Source organism: Kogia breviceps, chromosome 17 (genome assembly GCF_026419965.1).
Source record: "Kogia breviceps isolate mKogBre1 chromosome 17, mKogBre1 haplotype 1, whole genome shotgun sequence".
NCBI classification, from domain to species: Eukaryota; Metazoa; Chordata; class Mammalia; order Artiodactyla; family Physeteridae; genus Kogia; species Kogia breviceps.
Genome location: NC_081326.1, coordinates 45,273,225 through 45,283,559, shown reverse-complemented (window position 1 = coordinate 45,283,559; position 10,335 = coordinate 45,273,225). Strand labels below are relative to the sequence as shown.

General features: G+C 47.1%; 1 protein-coding gene across 4 annotated transcripts in view; it reads left to right on the top strand.

Annotated features, from left to right (window-relative positions):
* Positions 1 to 564: 564 nt before the first annotated feature.
* NCALD (neurocalcin delta) overlaps positions 565 to 10,335 on the top strand; it is a 415,625-nt gene continuing 405,854 nt past the window's right edge. Inside the window, exon 1 of one of the 4 annotated variants that reach the window (XM_067017419.1) lies at positions 565 to 886. The gene's annotated coding sequence lies outside the window, so the exon portion shown is untranslated. Of the gene's footprint in view, positions 887 to 959; positions 1,047 to 1,144; positions 1,379 to 10,335 lie in introns of those variants that run through there. The other 3 variants (XM_067017418.1, XM_059042984.2, XM_067017417.1) reach the window with 3 other exon arrangements.

Genomic DNA, 10,335 nt, shown 5'->3' with positions numbered 1-10,335 from the left:
TGGTCAGGGGAACCTTTTCCGTGATTTTCAAATCAGAGTTGGCAGATGTGTGAACCTAAATGTGACTGTCATTTCTACAACTACTAGTCATATTAAAAGATTTTGTAATCATTATAACAAGCACGGACAAGTCATGGTGCCTTTATAGCTTTACGTGGTGCCTTTTTGTTATTTTTACCAGCAAGTTTTTTTAATCAATGAATTTGACTTGCTATTGAGATCTTCTGTGGGTTCTGGAAATGTTGCTGCAGTTGACAAGTATAGGAAGTTACTGTGGCTTTTTGAGAGGTCCTGAGTGGCCAGCGCAGCTGGACAGGTACATGTGATGGCTGTAACTTGATAAATATTGGTTGAATAAATTGTCAAGACATTTGCCTCTCATCATCTCCAGTGGAGATGGAAGATTTGGTGACATTCTGCGGTGGGCTACAGGAGGTGGGGGGAACGAGGGGGAAAGAGATCCCTTAGATGTCCTTCTTTCCAGCTTTTTGTTAAGCTCTGGTCAAGAAAACACTGATGAGGCAAAGCAGCCCGTCCCTCCTTGCGGGCTCGTCCTTCCAAGACTCGCTTGAACTTCATTGCTGCGTAGTAGGGACCCCAGAGTCTCCCAATCGAAGCTTGGAAGAAGGTGCTCTACGTTGAATCTGACCTTCCCACGACCCTAACTGGCAAACAGATGGCACCGCTTAGAAAGTAGCAGTGTAGCCTGGCTAGAAGCCTGGCGGTGGGCTAGGACTAGCGGGTATAACGGGGATAATAAGCCTAGCGGCTGCACCATCGGGCTGTCCACTGCACCTGCAAACCGCGCGCGCGCCTCAGCTTGGCCCTCTGCACCCCAGCCGTCCGCCCACCCAGGAGAGGCTGCCTGCGGGGCCGCAGTGGGGAGGTGGGTCGGCGGCCGCGAGAGGGGAAGCGGCGAGCCAGGCTGGGGAGGGGGGCGCGGCGGGCGGCGGTGCTGTCCTGGGGGAGGCGGGCGGAGGGAAGGCGCCGCCGCCGCCGCCGCCGCCTCAGTCGCGGCGGCACAGACGCTGGGAGCGGCCGAGGCGGTGAGTCGCAGCGCCTTCCGTCTGCTTCTCGGGAGCGAGAGCGTAGTCGGAGTTGCAGCCTGGCGGGTGTGCGGGGGCGGTGGCACCGGCAGCGGCTGCTGGGGGGACCGGCGCGCTCGGGGAGCGGCGGGCGCATGGGTGGGCGCGAGGAGCGCGCGGTCCCGGAGACCTAGTCCCCGCAGCCCTTCCCGGGTGCAGCTCATCCTGTCAATTCCCCCGTCCTTCCTTCAGTGCCTCTGAGGGAAAATAAAACAAAACCAAAGACCCTGAAGATGGTGGCAGAAAAAGAGAAAGCAACTTTGCAGAGGGACGCGCAGAGGCGCACAGGGCAGGCAGGTTGGGGCGCGCTGGGTCGGAAGGGGGCGTTGGTGCGCCTGGTGGCCCGAGACACCAGAAGCATCCCTCCCGGGGTCGGGGGAGGAGGGTGGGGTCGAGGGCACTCGCGGGTTCCCAGGCCTCAGAGTCGGCCCTCAGAGGCCGCAGGTGTAACGTGCGGTGAGCGCCTGGGGAGGGGGCTTTGGGAACCACCGACAGGCGCCAGTGGAACGCGGACGAGGAAGTGGTCTGCATTTTGGACTCACGACCTGAAAGATGTGGGTCTCTTGCCCTCGGGAACTCGGGAAGGGGTGTGCTGGGGAGATGTGTTTGAGTGTTTTTCAGTGCATACCGATTTATTTTTAGCTCCCAGAGAAGCAGGATGTGCAAAGTGGGTTGGATCAGCCCGGGAGGGGCAGGAGGTCTCCTTGTCCGCAGGAAATACACAAGTTTCTTGCTGCAGATGCTTGCTTTAACTCTCATGCCTGGAGAAAGAAAGCCATTTGGCTCTCTGAAGGTCTCCCCACCAGGGCCACTTTCTTCCTGCGGGTCTGTCTGAGGCTGCTGGCCAGGCGAGCGTGCTTCTGTTGTTAAGCGCTGGCCCCAAATAATGGTACACGTTCTGCTCTCTAGGGCAACTAGTGGGAAACACAGAAGTAGGGCTGCCAGGGTCTTGCTTGCTGAGAAAAAAACCACACAGGCTTGCTCAAAGTTTTCCCAGTTCTGACTGATTAGAAAATAATAGACCTAAACCTCTGTATTACCAAGAGCAGACTTTGCTGTCGGGGTTTCTCAGACCTGACTGGCAATGCTTGTGAGATTTTTCACTCCAAATGCGCCTGCAAGGACTGCAAAGGAGAAAGGGGTGGTGGGGTGATGGGGAGAGTGTGGGTGTATGGGGAGTGCTGGTTGAGGGCTAAATATAGACTTGGGGATGGGGCTTCTTTCAGATGTGGAGGCTCAAGAAGCTGAAACCCAAATGTTCAGGTACCCAAGCCAGGCCCCTGGAGATTGCCCTGAAGTCTCCCCCATTTCAACCACTCAGCGCCCATCTCGAATATCTACTCTCTCTGTGAGTGTGCTTAGGAGAGTGGGTTGTGAGGAGCGTGGACTCTGCAGCCAGACTGCTGGATGTGACTTCTGGTTGGGACACAAATAGCTCTCAGTCCTTGGGCTCCTTGCTTAATCTCTCTGGGTTTCCTGATCTGTGGTTGACAATAGGTACCAAACTTATCTCAGGCTTGTTGTGAAGATAAAGTGAATTAATACACAGAAAGCACTTCACACAGTGCGTTGTCATTAGAAAGTGCTACATAAATGTGAGCTCTTATTTTTGTTGTTGTTGATGTCTGCCCCCTTCTCTCATTTCCTGCTGTCACTGATTTAGTTCATAACCTCATCACTTCTTGCCTGAATTGCTCCAGTTGCCTTCACACTGGGCTCCTTGCTCCAAATCAGGACTCTCTTGCTCCAGTGGATTCTCCAAACTGCAACTAGAATGCTTGTTTTGAAGATAAAAATCTAAGCCAGTCATTCGGCTTAGTTCCCTCAGAGGCTTTCTGTGGCTTTCAGGATAGAGTTTAGACTCCAAGGCTTTCATGACCCTACCCTGGTCTCCTTGCCAGGTTCATCTCCCAACTCCCTCCACCCCCAAACCCCATGTGTAGCCTTTACTCAGGCCACTGAGTCTCAGCACCTGCCACCCTCCCATCCTTCCTTGTCTGGTCAACCCCTATGCATTCTTCCCTGCTCTGCTGCAGTGACACTGCCTTCCAGCAGACCTCCTGGTACTCACATCCGCCACAGCTGACTGAGCTGCCCTTGCTTCATGCTGAAATGTTACCCTGCACCTACCCCTCCTATCACTCTGCATTATCATCTGCAATTGTCTTTCCTACCTGCAAGTGCCTTGAGAGGTAGATTAGGATTATAAGTAATTGTTTATTGGATGAATGAATGAACATCAGTCAGGCAAAGTTCATTCCTTTTCATTAAAACCGGAAACAAACAAGGAAAATAGTAAAGAGGAAGACCAAACCAACTTTTATACATACTACTCTGCAATTAAAAAAAAAAAAGCTTTGGGAAATAAGGAATAAATAAGGAATCAAAGGTTGGTCAAAAGAAATGTGGCACAGTCTCTTGGAACTATTTCAGAGGTGTTTTTTTAATTGTAAGGAGTTAGACTAACAATGGAGAAATGTAGTGATTTGAACTCTTGCTTTCCTCAGATTGGCTGTGGGGAATGAGTGTTCGGCTGTCTGAGGGGCTGTGCAGTGAAATTGCTTCTGGAAGTAGAAGTGAAGGTCAGCACGTGCACGGGCTTTGTAGCTCTTCCTTGGATTGTAGCTTCCCCCACAGTGTGGGTGTCAGCTTGCCCTGGGATTGGTATGATAAGAACAGAAACTCTCCTGTCATCAAAGCTCCTCTGTACTTCTCAGGCAATTCAGTGTGTTCTGTGTGTGCACTTCTGACTGAGGTGGCATTTCCAAGTGCTCCAGTACTGGGCTCCCAGGAGTCCTGCAGAAGGAGATAAGATGGTGCCTGGATCTCTGGGACAGCCCCAGAGTTTGATTTCAAGGCTCCAGAGCAGGGGGTTTTGTAAGCTGAAAGATCAAAAAATGCTTTTTAACATTTTTAAGGGGTTGAAAACACAACAAATCAAAACACAAAGAAGAATATATATTAGAGACCATGCCTAAAATACTTACTACACTGTTCTTTACATAAAAACTGCCAACTGCTGTTCTGGAGCTAAGACAATTGGTTTCATTTTGCCTGTCATCTTTGACTGATTTGATTGGTAGTGGCTGCCTGGCGAGCTGGGTTGAAGAGGAATCCAAGGCTGGGTCCAGGCTCAGTAGGAACGAGTGCTGTGGTCGGTTAGTGATGTCTGTCAGGGTTTGGGATTAGGCAATAATGACAGCCAGGCTTGGTCCTCACCATCCCTCTGTCTCTATCACCATGATAGAATACCCCAGCATTCCTGAGTTCTACACTAGTCTAGGGCTTGGGCTTGGTTGCAGTTTTCATCTCTGAGCCATAGGCTAAGAAGTAGGAGCAAAGGTGTTTCTCCAGCACAACACTGTTATACTGTCACCAGGAGATTGGCCAATAGATTTGGGATTGCAAAGCAATAGATGTCCACTATAGTAATGTCAGCATTCCCACTTAACAGATGACAGGCTTAGGGGCAGTCAATAACTTGTCCGTGGACACATGGCTAGCAAACAGAGGTGTTCTGATTTAAAACCCACAATTTATGCACTTAGTAGGATTGTTTGTCAACAGAACAATTTAAAGTGAGTTTAGCGTGAGGTTCTGCTCTTTTCATTTCTGAAAATATAGGTAACTAACTTCAAGAAATGTTAAATAGGGCTTCCCTGGTGGCGCAGGGGTTGAGCACATGAGTTCGTGCCCTGGTCCGGGAAGATCCCACATGCCGTGGAGCGGCTGGGCCCGTGAGCCATGGCTGCTGAGCCTGCGCATCCGGAGCCTTTGCTCCGCAACGGGGGAGAGGGCACAACAGTGGAGAGGCCCGCATACTGCAAAAAAAATAAATAAATAAATAAAAATAAGAAATGTTAAATAGTGTCTGGCTAAAAGACTTGAGGAAAAAAAGAACAGATTTCTTTGGCTAGATTTTTACTCACTATTCAACCAATATTTTTGAGGATGTGCTCAACATTTTGTTAAATTCTAGGGATTTGGATGAATATGATCTAGTCCCTTGTCTTGAAGGAATTTGTATTCCAGCTTGAAAGTGCAAGACATAATTAGGGAACAGATTGCTGGAATGAGGGGTATATGGGGGAAGTGCAGGAGCTGAGCACCCTTGATGGAGACAGTGACCTTCCAGTTTGTGTATCCCCAGTGTGGTGCTTTGTGTAATAGATGAGCAATTAATATTTCTTAAATACGTTTAAAAATTGTGGTTAAATATATATAGCATAAAGTTTACCATTTTAACCATTTTTAAGTGTACTGTTTTGTGGCATTAAGTACGTTCACATTGTTGTGCAACCGTCACCACCATCTATCTTAAGAACTTTTTCAGTTTCCCAAACTGAAACTCCATACCCATTATACAAAAACTTTTAATTTCCTCATGCCCACTAGACCCTGGCCACCACCATTCATTCTACTTTCTGTTTTTATGGATTTGACTACTCTGGGTACCTCATATAAGTGGAATCATACAATATTTGTACTTTTGTGACTAGCTTATTTCACTTAGCATAATGTCTTCAAGGTTTATTCATATTGTAGCATGTGTCAGAATTTCCTTTCTTCTTAAAGCTGACTAATATTCCATTGTATGCATATACCACATTTGTTTATCCGTTTATCTGTCGATGGACATTTGGGTTGCTTCTACTTTCTGGCTATTTTGAGTGATGCTGCTGTGCATAAACCCTATGAAAGGTTTATCAGCCACGGTTCTACAGGGAGGCAGACAACACACTCAGAAGGGTATAACTGAAGAAAGTTTAATGAAGAGACTGTAGTAGTTCCCGCTTATCCTCAGTTTTGCTTTCTAAGGTTTCATTTACCATGGTCCGAAAATAAGTGGAAGATGTGGAAATAAACAATTCAAATCGTGCGCCATTTTGAGTAGTGATGAAATCTCGCGTTATCTTGCTCCGCCCCGCCCGAGACGGAATCGTCTTTTTGTCCAGCGTATCCTGCCCGTTAGTCACTTAGTAGTTCCACTTCTGTGGTATTTGAGTTCTCGTATTCAAGTCACTCTTATTTTACTTAATAATGGCCCAAAAGCGCAAGGATAGTGATGCTGGGAATTCTCGTATAACAAAGAGAAGCTGTAAAGTGCTTACTTCAAGTGAAAAGGTGAAAGCTGTCAACAAGGAAAGAAAACAAGATCTTATGCTGAGGTTGCTGAGATTTACGGTAAGAACGAATCCTTTATCCGTGAAATTGTGAAGAAGGTAAAAGAAATATGTGCCGTGCTAGTTTTGCTCAAACTGCAAAAGTTACAGCCCCTAACCTGGGCCCTGCGACCCACACGGACTGTGTCAGTGTTGGGCTCCAAGAAGGCCTGAGTCCCCCTTCAAATGCTGTGCAAAATTTGTGCACGGGTGCATTTTTTCCTGAGGAGAGAAAAAAAGTTACAGCCCCAGTGAATGATAAATGCTTAGTTACTAAAATGGAAAAAGGCGGCGGCGGGCGGGGGCGGGGGGAGCTTCCCTTCCCCTTCCCCTTCCCCTTCCCCTCCCTTCCCTGGTGGCGCTTCCCTGGTGGCGCTTCCCTGGTGGCGCTTCCCTGGTGGCGCAGTGGTTGAGAGTCCGCCTGCCAATGCAGGGGACACGGGTTCGTGCCCCGGTCCGGGAGGATCCCAAATGCCGCGGAGCGGCTAGGCCCGTGAGCCATGGCCGCTGAGCCTGCGCGTCCGGAGCCTGTGCTCCGCAACGGGAGAGGCCGCAATAGTGAGAGGCCCGCGTACAGAAAAAAAAAAAAAAAAAAAAAAAAAAGAAAAGGCAGAGTACTTCCCTGGTGGCGTAGTGCGTAGTGGTTGGGAGTCCGCCTGCGAGTGCAGTAGACATGGGTTCGTGGCCTGGTTTGGGAGGATCCCCACATGCCGCGGATTAACTGGGCCTGCTGGGGCCCGTGCACCTGGAGGCCGTGCTGTGCAGCCCTCGTACAGCAACGAAGAGCCAATGCAGCCAAAAATTAAAAAAATAAAAAGATGGAAAAGGCGTTACATTTGTACAATTAAGATTTTTTTTTTTTTTTTTTTTTTTCGGTACGCGGGCTTCTCCCGTTGCGGAGCACAGGCTCCGGACGCGCAGGCCCAGCGGCCATAGCTCACGGGCCCAGCCGCTCCTCGGCACGTGGGATCCTCCCAGACCGGGGCACGAACCCGCGCCCCCTGCATCGGCAGGCGGACTCCCAACCACTGCGCCACCAGGGAAGCCCCAATTGAGATATTTTGAGAGAGGGAAAGAGACCGCGTTCACATAACTTTTATTACAGTATATTGCTATAACTGTTCAATTTTATTAGTTATTGTTGTTAATCTCTAACTGTGCCTAACTTATTAATTAAGCTTTACCATAGCTACGTATGTATAGGAAAAATCATAGTATATATAGGGTTCAGCACTATCCGTGGTTTCAGGCATCCACTGGCGGACTTGGAATGTGTTCCCCATGGATAATGGGGGACCACCATATTCATAAAGTTGTGGGCAAATTAAGGGAAGTCACCCAGACTGGCTAGATGAGTGTGCAGTCCTGAAAAGGTGACATGAAAGAGCAGTTTCTGGAATTGCTCTTCAGTAGAAGAATACAGCTACTGCCAAGGTATGGCCTGGCTGGGAGGCACCAGGTGAGTAATTCCCCAGCCACTCTTTTCTCCCCCAGCCACTCTTTTCTCCCCCCTTTATCTGCTGGTGTCTTCCAATTTGCCAAACCAGCCAGAAACCAGAGGGCAAGAAATGCAGGGACTACGTTTTTCATAGAAATCAGCCTCCCAGGGTTGAGAGCAGAGTGGAGAAGGGAGGAGGTTGGATATGGAGGGCAAAGCAGAGAGAATCCGGCAAGAGGGAGCATTACGATTATCCTTTATAGGTAAGAGAACTAAAGCATCAAGAGACTGAGTGACCTACCCTAGGTCAGTATCTAGTAATTTGTGGAGCTGGGATTTGAACCCAGGAACATTTCTTCTGTACATCTGGTTGGATCTGGAATGTTAGGTTTTTCAGAAACCTATGTGTTTTGATTCTTTGGTAATAACCCGATTCGTGCAAACTTAGCTAGGCTGTCAAAATTTAGAGTAAGTGACTGTTCAGAAATCACCCCCCCTTTTTTCTAAGTAACAGTGTGTATATATTTTTAAAATATTTATTTAATTTTTGGCTGCGTCGGGTCTTAGTTGTGGCACACGGGATCTTTCATTGTGGTGCACGGGCTCTTTTTTCGTTGCTGTGAGTACACGGGTTTCTGTTGTTGCGGCGTGTTGGCTCTCTAGTTGTGTCGCACGGGCTAAGTTGCCCTGCGGCACACCCTGCATTGCAAGATGGATTCTTAACCACTGGACCACCAGGGAAGTCCCAACAACAGGTATTTTTTTAGATATGTTTCATAGCTGATTGGTTATGTTTCAATAAAAAAATATTTTCTATATAGTTGATGGGGGTGATCATATGTCCGTGAAACACACGTGAGAAAGCTGTAAGTTTGTTTTTAGTTGAAAGTTTCAAAAGAGTTTATAGTGTAACCTGGCTGCTTAAACATTAATGAGACTTGGCCACCTTGGAAGGAGAAGAGTGTTGAGGACAAAGGAGATGGTAGTTCCCTCCCTGCTGTTTTGGCTGGAGGGAATGCACAGGGCAGGGTCTAGTGTGTGGGAGGTGGAGCCCATCTCCCCTGAGGCATGACATGAGGGGCTCTATAGCCAGAAGAAGCTCTGTGGGAGCCTGATTATTATGGTCTCCAAATACATGTAGTACTGCATTGCGGAAAAGACCTATTCTGGGGCCAGAACTAGGCTCACTGTGAAAACAGAACGGGCTGCTTTGGAAGGCCTCATATTTTCCATTCCCTGAGGTTGTGAAGCTGAGGCCACAGGTGAGAGATGTGGCTGAGGGCTTGTATTAGTTTCCTGTGGCCTCTACAACAAATTACCACAAACTGCGTGGCTGAAAATAACAGAAATTCATTTTCTCACCATTTTGGAGGCCAGAAGTCTGAAATCAAGTTAACAGCAGGGCCAGACTTTTTCCAGAGGCTCTGGCGGAGAATTCTTTGCTTGCTTCTCCTAGTTTCTGGTGGCTATCAGCATTTCTGGGCTTGAGGCTGCATCACTCTCCCCTCCTGCCTCCTTCTCTTCTCTGTGTGTCCCTTATAAGGACGCCTGTCATTGGATTTAGGGCTCACCTGGATAATAATTCTAGATAATTTTCCCCCCAGTTTTATTGAGATAGGCTGACATACATCACTGTAAGTTTAAGGTGTACAGCATGATGGTTTGATTTACATGTAGTGTGAAATGATTACCACAAAGGTTCATCTAACATCCATCGTCTCATATTTATACAATAAAAAGAAAAGAAAGACAAAAAGAAAAATAAATGTTTCCTCTTGTGATGAGAACTCTTAGGATTTATTCTCTTAACATCTTTCCCATACATCACACAGCAGTGTTAACTATAACATCATATTGTACATTTTGTCCCCACTACTTACGTATCTTATTAACTCTAAGTTTGTACCTTTTGACCATCTTCTTCCAATTCCTTCTTCTCCCATCCTCTGCCTCTGGTAATGACAAGTCTGATCTCTTTTTCTATGAGTTTGGTGGGGTTTTTAAAATTTGTTTGTTTTTAGATTCCACATGTAAGTGATATATAATGTTTGTCTTTCTCTGTCTGACTTACTTCATTTAGCATAATGCCTTCAAGGTCCATGCATGTTGTTACAAATGGTAGGATATTCTCATTTTTTTATGGCTGAATAACATTCCACTGTGTATATATACCACAGCTTTATCCATTCATCATCAGTGGACACTTAGGTTGTTCCTGTGTCTTGCTATTGTAAATAATGCTGCTATGAACATGGGGTTGCAGATATCTTTTTGAGTTAGTGTTTTCATTTCCTTTGGATATATTCCCAGAAGTGAAATTGCTGGACCATATGGTGGTTCTATTTTTAATTTTTTGAGGATCTTCCATACTGTTTTTCATAGTGGCTGTACCAATTTACAATCCCACCAACAGTGCACAGGGGTTTCCTTTTCTTCACATCCACACTGGCACTTGTGATCTTTTGTCTTTCTAACAATGACCATTCTAACAATGGTGAGGTGCTATCTCATTGTGGTTTTAATTTGCATTTTACAGGATGGTCTTATTTCAAGATCCTCAACTTAATTATATCTGCAAAGACCCTTTGTTCAAATAAGATCATATTCGCCTGTTCCTGGGTTTAGGATGCGGACATATCTTTTGGGGGGC